The sequence below is a fragment of the Triticum aestivum genome, chromosome 6D (assembly GCF_018294505.1).
Source record: "Triticum aestivum cultivar Chinese Spring chromosome 6D, IWGSC CS RefSeq v2.1, whole genome shotgun sequence".
NCBI classification, from domain to species: domain Eukaryota; kingdom Viridiplantae; phylum Streptophyta; class Magnoliopsida; order Poales; family Poaceae; genus Triticum; species Triticum aestivum.
Genome location: NC_057811.1, coordinates 298,573,497 through 298,583,186, shown reverse-complemented (window position 1 = coordinate 298,583,186; position 9,690 = coordinate 298,573,497).

Below are 9,690 nucleotides of genomic sequence, written 5' to 3'. Positions count from 1 at the left end.
CGAGCCCGCCCGTCGCATGCAGTAGTGGGTGGGTGGGTTGGTGGGCCCTTTTATTTGTATGACAGGCGGGCCACACTGCACATGCAGCGGATCAAGGCGGACGAGGAGTGGCCAGAAAGTGTCTGTGTGTGTCCGCTTTGGCCTCAAAACGAGACCAACTTTGGTCCAGAGATGGGGTACAACGGACACGATACGGACAAAAAGATAAAATGGGGTCTGCCGTTGGGTCGTCTGGTATGTCCGTTTTACCCCAAACGGACACACCTGGACAAAATGGGGTCATGTGGTGGAGTTGGCCAGACCAACTCCAACGAGACACTAATCGGACATCCTTTTTCTTCGGATTTTGTCCACTTAAATCGTGCAAAGAAGCGACGTCCTACCTCTTGTGCGGACGTGTTGCTAGTGCGCCCAACGTGGCCGACGCGTTTGGTCCGTCCCGGTTGGTGAGCGGCCAAATTTAACTAAAATAAAACATTGCATTTAGTTTACAACCAAATATATCACATAGTTCAGTAATACCCCTCCATCCCATAATACAAGAGTGTGATACTAGTATCAAAAGCGTTCTTATATTATGGGATGGAGAGAGTAATCAATAGTTTCACAACCGAATAAAAAGCTCAAAGTTTACAACCAAATTTAAATTGTCACAAATACAAGGAAAAGAAAAACGAACCGATAAATCTACTAGTTGCCAATGTGATTTCACATGTGCTCGACCAAGTCATTTTGGAGTTGCATATGAATATGCCAATTACATATTTTGATGAAATTGGGTGAATTGTTCAAACGTTGTTGATTATTGGTGCTTAGACACAACATTTTCACCTTGATTCAAACCCTTGGTCGTATATGTTGCCATCACGCTCATCCTCCATGATCATGTTGTGCATGATCATACAAACATGCATCACCTCTCATGGCTTCTTGGTGCTTCATGTGAGTGCAGGGTGGCGAACGATGCCCCATCGAGATTGTAGCACACCGAAAGCACGCTCCACATCCTTCCTAGCACTCTCATGTGCTTGGGCAAATATCTGTTTCTTCTCTCCTTCCAAATTGGTTATTGTCTTCATAAGAGTTAACCACTGAGGATAAATACCATCGGCTAGGTAGTATCCCTTGTTGTAATGATGGCCATTGATCTCAAAGTTGACCTCTGGGTTGTGGCCTTCTGCAAGCCTTGCGAACAATGGAGAACGCTGAAGCATGTTGATATCATTATGAGAACCAGCCATGTCGAAGAAAGAGTGCCATATCCAAAGATCTTGTAAAGCCACCACTCCTAGTATGACAGTGCAACCTTTCACTTGCCCCTTGTACTGCTCCTGTCAAGCAAATGGACAGTTCTTCAAGCATTCCCGGAAAGCCTCTATCTGCATTGATCGCCAACAACCGGGTTGTATCTATGGCATTTGACTCTCTCAGATACTTAGGGCCAAACACTGCCACCACGTCAGAGGGTGTCCCGGACCAAGGGGTCCTCGGGTTGCCGGTCTATCTTTCATGGGCCGGACAGGGGGGGCGCTCTTAATCCGTCATTGGAAGGCCGAGCTATAAGCGAATCCGTGTTCAGGAAGGAAACCTCCGAAGCCTTGGTGTATCTTCCAAGTCAAGATAATGAAGATGGCATGTTTATCCCCTGATGGTAACCGACCATGTGTAACCCTAAGTACCCCTGGTGTCTATATAAGCCAGAGGGTTTAGTCCGTAGAGCCCAGAGGAACCATCATCCTACTCATATATGGTTTAGTTCATCCGATCTCGTGGTAGATCAACTCTGTAACCATCGTACAAACACATCAATACAATCAAGCAGGACGTAGGGTTTTACCTCTTCGAGAGGGCCCGAACCTGGGTAAATACTGTCTCCCCATTCCTTGTTTCCATCGATCCAAGATCTACAGCTCGGTACCCCCTACCTGAGATCCGCCGATTTTGACACCGACATTGGTGCTTTCATTGAGAGTTCCGTTGTGGGATCGCTGAAGGATCAATGGCTCGCCTAGTCATCAGCGATGGCATCCGCACCGGGGACGTCTTCATCCCCGGCCAGCTCTTCGCGTTCGGCGGCATTGTTTTGCACGCCAACTCGGCCGGTCACCTTGACCAGATCAACAACTTCGCCCCTAAATAGGAAATCAAGTTCAGCAACCTAGAGTACATCGCTGACGCCCGGGGCGATCTAATCTTTACCAGGTTCCCAGTCTTACCTGAGGAGCCCGCAAATCCCGAAGCTTCAACTTTGGACCTTCTTCCCGACCCCATCTCCGGGTCGGCCTTTACCTCGGACCTAGCTTTGAGCTTGGATCTGGCCTCGGCGTCCGAGAACTAGGGGTCAGCTCTGGCTGAGCGCGCTCCCTATGCTGGCATACCGGAGGTTAACTCCGAAAGATGCCATGAGATGAATCCGGCCGACCTCTCGCTGTTAAACGAGACACTAGATCAGATCCAGTCATTGAGCATTGCAGATGGCCCACCCTAGGTCTATAATCGGATCGGACTGGAGGCAGACCACGGGGAATTTTGCATCCCACCCACCACCCACTTAGTAGCCACTATCAAAGATTTAACCGATATGCTAGACTACACCTCCGAGGAGGCTGAGGACATGGACGAGGATGTCGACGCCCTGGCCTATACGACAACCTCCCTAACGACCCCCAGATCGGGAAAGTGGACTGCCACTTCCACCTACGACGTCTATATGGTCGACACCCCAAGGAGGAGGACGATGATCCCGCAAGGGAGTCATCCAAGCACCGACGCCAGCGAAAGCGATCTAGGGGACGTGGAAGGGGCGGGGAAGACAACTTGAACATAGATACGAACGACACTAGAGACGCCGCCACTCTGGACAACATGGAGGAGCTTGGCGATAACGCCACACTCGAACAGCACCTAGCCGCTCCTGAAGGCCACGATGACCAGGGTGACCCTGAGGACCACGGCGACCCCGAGAACCCCGGCAATTCCGAGGACAGTAACTACCTCCCCCTTTCCGAAGATGAGGAGAGCCTCGGAGCCGAGGATTTCATCGTCCCCTAAGATCCGCTGGATCAAGAACGGTTCAAACAGCAACTTATAGCCACCGCCCGAAGCCTAAAGAGGAAGCAGAAGCAGTTGAAAGCTGAACAGTATACCCTCAACGACAGATGGACGAAAGTCCTGGCAGCTGAAAAGGGCTACGGCTAGGACTGGGCATTCGGTTAGACCGAACCGATCGGTTCGGTGCTTCGGTTTGTGTTGAAATTCGGTTTCCTAAATTTCCTAACCGTTTGGTCGCGTGAAAAATCAAGACCGAGGTTTCGGTGCACCGATAGTTCGGTTCGGTCCTCGGTTAGAACCGAATAGAACTGAAATATTGGGAGTCAAAGAAACAAGAAATCAAGATTCAATTCCCTCAAAACAAGAAAGAAATCGGGAGTCAAAGAAATAATGAACAACCGAACGTGGGATTCTCCAGTTATTGCCGCCGGCGTGAAGGAGCGATGGTGGCTGGCTCGCTGCCGCATGGGAGGCATGTACGTCGTCGGCCGCCGCCGCCGCCTGGGAGCCAGCTGCTGCCTCGGGCCCTCGGCCGCCGACGCGTGGGAGCCAGCTGCCGCCTCGGGCCCTCGGCCACCGCCGCGTGGGAGCCAGATGCGTCTTCGGCCGGCGCCGCGTGCAATCTAGGCCTTGCCGCCGCCGCCGCCGAGTGCGAGCCATGGGCCGACTCGGTGGGATTGAGCGAGGCGAGCTCGGGCCCTCGGCCGCCGCCGCATGGGAGCCAGATGCGTCTTTGGTCGGCGCCGCGTGCAATCTGGGCCTTGCCGCCGCCGCCGAGTGCGAGCCATGGGCTGACTCGGTGGGATTAAGCGAGGCGAGCAAATGGGGGCGGCGGCGCTGCCGCTGCTTGATATGCGTGCGTGAGGGGTTCCATTGGGGATAAGTTGCGGGGCTGTTTGCGTTGAGAAAAAGGATGGAAAAGCTTCGTGTGGATGGGTTACTGGGCTTCATTTTGATGGGATTTATACAATATTCGGTCAACATGGTCCAGTGATCGAACTAACCGAAGTATGTTCGTTTTTGAGTTTTGCCAACCGAATAAAGACCACAGTTTCGGTCCTCGGTTTCTTCGGCTTTGATCTCGTTTTTTTTTAGCTCCGGTCTTCGGTTCTCGGGTTTTTTGCCCACCCCTAGCTACGGCCATGAGCGGCAAGACCAAAACAAAAGCTACCCCCGGTGACGTTTGCTCCCACAATTCGACGAGGAGGCCCTTGAGCCCACACACCCTAGACGCACTCAGGCACACCAGCCCGACCCCCCCTTGAGGATGGGACAGGACAACTTGAGAAGACGAAAAACCACCTGCACTCCCTCGCCGGAGAGACAAGGAGCCAATGCGGCCTGAGGACCCATATGATCCGCGAGATGACCTAACCGCCAGAGCAGGCCAAAACAAGATCCATCTACGGATCTAGAGGACACAATCCCGCTGGACGGGATGGATACCAAGCTTGGCGCGATAGAAATGATAGAGCCCGGGAGCAGCACCGTGCTCGGATGACAACTGATCTCTGGCACGACGTGGCCCGGGTCAGGAGCGTCACGCACCCGATGTGTTTCATAGACGAGGTGATGCAGCACTAGTTCCCCGAAGGGTTTAAACCCGTAAACATTAAACAATATGATGAGACGACAAACCTAGACGTGTGAATCGAGGACTTCCTCCTCCACATTCATATGGCCCAAGGAGACAACCTTCATGCCATCAAATATTTACTGTTGAAGCTTAAAGGACCGGCCAGGCACTTGTTGAACAGCCTCCCCGAAAACTCCATCAGGAGCTGGGAAGAGCTCGAGGATGCCTTCCGAGCTAACTTTCAAGGCACGTATGTTCGGCCTTCGGATGCCGCCGACTTGAGCCACATTGTTCAACAACCCGGCAATTTTGGAATCGGTTCTTGACCAAGAAAAACCAGATCATCGAGTGCCTGGATGCTGAGACAATAGACGCTTTCAGGCACAGCATTCGAGACGAGCCGCTCGCTTGCCAGCTCGGCCAAGATAAACCAAAAACAATGTTGGCCCTTACCTCTCTCATGACCCGCTTTTGCGCACGCGGATATAGTTGGTTATATAGATCGTACAAGCAACCACCCGGACGAACTCGGCACCTCAGATTCCATCGCGCACACAAGAGGGTGCTGAAGATGGATCATCTTCTCGGGGGTCACGCGTATTTGACAAAGTTTAGTGTGGGGCTAGAGATTTTTAATTAAGTCTCTTGTTTCACACACCCTGAAACTTAATCTAGCATCAAGAATCATCGCCCATGTTGTCGATGTAGGTAGGTAGTATTATTTGTTAAAACTGGTTAACAGCGTAACTAATATTTGCTAAAATCAATTAGAGGACGTCAAACTTGGTTCTGCGGAGTATGCATATGATGTGGTATGTCCTTCGTCATGATAATGCATTCATGTATAAGATGGTTATATGTTGTAATGTTAAGTGACTTGCATGTCACGACATGATAGCTGGAGCCACGAGATTTCCACGTTGATGTAAATATCATAGAGATAGCCTACAGGATACATGTGATGATGACAAATGTACATGAAGGACCCCGACACGGAGAAGGTGTACTAGGCGCGGGACGAGGAGCTGTAATTTCGTGCTACGATGAAATTTCTTAATTTGGTGCCACGACAACGTTTTCTGAAACGGTCGCCATGACAACATTTTCTGAAATTGCCGCCATGACAACGTTTTTAAAACTGTTGCCACAACAATGAAATATTGGCCATCACGACGCTTCAACAGAAGATTGAAGATGATCCTGAAGATTCCCGGTGCCTAGAGCTATACCATATCATGCTTTTATAAAAGTGCCTGAGATGTTTATTCCTTTGTTGTTTGCACCCTTTGATTACGCAGTAGTCAATTATTAGGGTGATCACTCACAGTAAATATCAAGTTAAAAGGTGCTCTTCCCAGTGTTGCAACTGTTGGGAAACGCGGTAGAAAACAAAAAAATCGTACCTATGATCACCCAAGATCAATATGAAGATGCATAACGGGTTGGGATAACTATTGTTACCGTCACCGAGTTGTAGTGGAAGAAGAACATGTCGGTGTAGATCATACTTGAAGTCCCTCGAATTAACGATGAATGCTCCTTCATACCGCCCACGAACGAGCCCTAGAACCAAAGACGGAAAGCACGACCTCTACTTGGTTGCAAGCGTGCAACCTTCACGATCCGACAGCGCTTTGCCGTCCAGAGATAATCGTCATCGGAGAATTAGAGGGAGGAGATTAGAACCACATCAGGCTTCTAATTATGAGGACAATAATATTAGCCTAGCTCTAATTATTCAACTAGGACCAACTAGAACTAGAGGAGACTCCAAAACTTTTATGAACAATAGAGCACAAAACCCCTAGTATATATAGGTTGGAGGGAAGAGGGAGGGATGCTACCAAGGAGGGAAAGCCTCCTTGGGGCGCTAGCCTAAGGGGGAGAAGTTGGACTCCTTCCCTACTGCCAATTCGGCCTCCTTCCTTAGGGAAGGAGGCACTTCCCCACTTGGGCCTTTTTGGCCCAAGTTTCCTTCCACCTCTTGGCCTTTTTAGGCCCGTTGATGTTTAAATAAAATATAAAATATTCCAAATACTTCTAGACCATTATATATATATATATTAACATCTCCGGAAACTTTTTCTATACCTGGTATTACACGATATTCACCGAAACCCTTCCGGTGACCCCGAAACGCTCCTGGATCCTCTCGAAACTATTTTGAATATCAATGAAACAATTCCACAAATATAATCTTATCACTACCTTCCTACTAACACTCAGTAGATGATGATTTCCTTAATCTTGTGACCCCGTAGGTTTAGTAACCCATAGACATGAAGGAAACCGTTCGTTCAATGACCGACAGCGGGACCGTGGACGTCCATATCAATCCCTATGAGCACACGGATGATATTCGAGTGAACCTATGGTTATCATGCGATGTTCTCTTTGCTTCAAGATACTTCACAAAACCCGAGATGCATTAGTATCCTCCTAAGTCATCACCATGCTTACTATACCGAAATCCTCGTTATCGGTTTTGTTCTTCTTTCTCGTTACTGTGTTCCGGCATCCAGTGACGAAGTCACCTGTGTCTGTCCAGATGATGATTGACGTTGTCGCACCGAGAGGGCCCTAAGAATATCTCTCCATCATCGGAGGAGAAAATCCCACTCTCGAGTTATCCGGCCATTTGTCAAACTTTCTGATGAACCTCTAAGTTGTCGTTATGATCACCGTGTTATAGGTGATGTTTGAGCAACCCCAAAGCCCACCATACGGTAAGAACTGACAATGATACTCTCATGTTCTAAGGAGCAAAATTACACGTTAACACTCCATGTTATTACAATTGATTACAGACGATATTATCTCAATTCATATATAACAAACAAGTTTGGATCGATTCAATATGATCGTTTTCCAACGTCATAATCTGAATGTTGTTTTAGGACTGTCGTTACACTTAATGATATGCTAACATCCAAAAACGTGATCACCAACAACACTTGAGCTAGTCTTAGAGGCGAGACTACTGATGTCTACTATGCAACCTTCTTCTTGTAGACGTTGTTGCGCCTCCAAGTGCAGAGGTTTGTAGGACAGTAGCAAATTTCTCTCAAGTGGATGACCTAAGGTTTATCAATCCATGGGAGGCGTAGGATGAAGATGGTCTCTCTCAAGCAACGCTACAACCAAATAACAAAGAGTCTCTTGTGTCCCCAACACACCCAATACAATGGTAAACTGTATAGGTGCACTAGTTCATTGAAGAGATGGTGATACGAGTGCAATATGGATAGTAGATATATGTTTTTGTAATCTAAAATATAAAAACAATAAGGTAACTAACAGTAAAAGTGAGCAAAAATGGTATTGCAATGCTAGGAAATAAGGCCTAGGGTTCATACTTTCACTAGTGCAAGTTTTCTCAACAATGATGACATAATTAGATCATATGGCAATCCCTCGACGTGCGACAAAAGTCACTCCAAAGTTCCTATCGCGGAGAACATAAGATGAAATTGCTTGTAGGGTACGAAACCACCTCAAATTCTTTCCGATCAATCCTTTGAGCTATTCCTATAAGTGTCACAAACAGCCCTAGAGTTCGTAGTAAAATAACACCATATGACACACATCAATCAACCCTAATGTCACCTAGATACTCCAATGTCACCACAAGTATCCGTGGGTCAATTATACGATATGCATCAAACAACTTCAGATTCATAATATTCAATCTAACACAAAGAACCTCAAAGAGTGCCCCAAGATTCCTACCGGAGAAACAAGGACGAAAACGTGCATCAACCCCTATGCATAGATTACCCCAATGTCACCTAAGGTACCCGTGAGTTGAGTGCCAAAACATACATCAAGTGAATCAATAGAATACCCCATTGTCACCACGGGCATCCCTCGCAAGACATACATCAAATGTTCTCAAATCCATAATAGTATTCAATCCGATAATAGTGAAACCTCAAAGGTAAAACTAAATTCATCACAAGAAGGTAGAGGGGGAGAAACACCATATGATTCAACTATAGTAACAAAGCTCATGTTACATCAAGATCGTGCCAAATCAAGAACACGAGAGACAGATCAAACACGTAGCTACTGGTACATACCCTCTGCCCCGAGGGTGAACTACTCCCTCCTCGTCATGGAGAGCGCCAGGGCCATCGGTCATGATTTCCTCCTCCGGCAGGGTGCTGGAACAGGGCCCCGATTGGTTTTTGGTGGCTACAGAGGCTTGCAGCGGTGGAACTCCCGATCTAGGTTTCTTTTCGGGGGTTTCTGTATTTATAAGAATTTTTTGGCATCGGTTTCAAGTCAGGTGGGTCCACAAGGAGCCCACAAGGTCGGAGGGCGTGCCCGGGGCGGTAGGGCGCGCCCTCCACCCTTGTGGAGGCCTCGTGGCTCTTCTGGCCCAACTCTTTTGCTTCTGGGGCTTCTTCTGGTCCATAAAAAATCACCGTAAATTTTTAGGTCAATTGGACTCCGTTTGATATTCCTTTTCTGCAAAACTCAAAAACAAGGAAAAAACATAAACTGGCACTGGGCTCTAGGTTAACAGGTTAGTCCCAAAAATCATATAAAGTAGCATATAAATGCATATAAAACATCCAAGATTGATAATATAATAGCATGGAACAATAAAAAATTATAGATATGTTGGAGACGTATCAAGCATCCCCAAGATTAATTCCTGCTCGTCCTCGACTAGGTAAATGATAAAAACAGAATTTTTGATGTGGAATGCTACCTAACATATTTATCCATGTAATTTTCTTTATTGTAGCATGAATGTTCGGATCCATAAGATTCAAAACAAAAGTTTAATATTGACATAAAAACAATAATACTTCAAGCATACTAACAAGGCAATTATGTCTTCTCAAAATAACATGGCCAAAGAAAGCTTATCCCTACAAAATCATATAGTCTGGCTATGCTCCATCTTCATCACACAAAATACTCAAATCATGCACAACCCCGATGACAAGCCAAGCAATTATTTCATACTTTTGATGTTCTCAAACCTTTTCAACTTTCGCGCAATACATGAGCGTGAGCCATGGACATAGCACTATAGGTGGAATAGAAGGTGG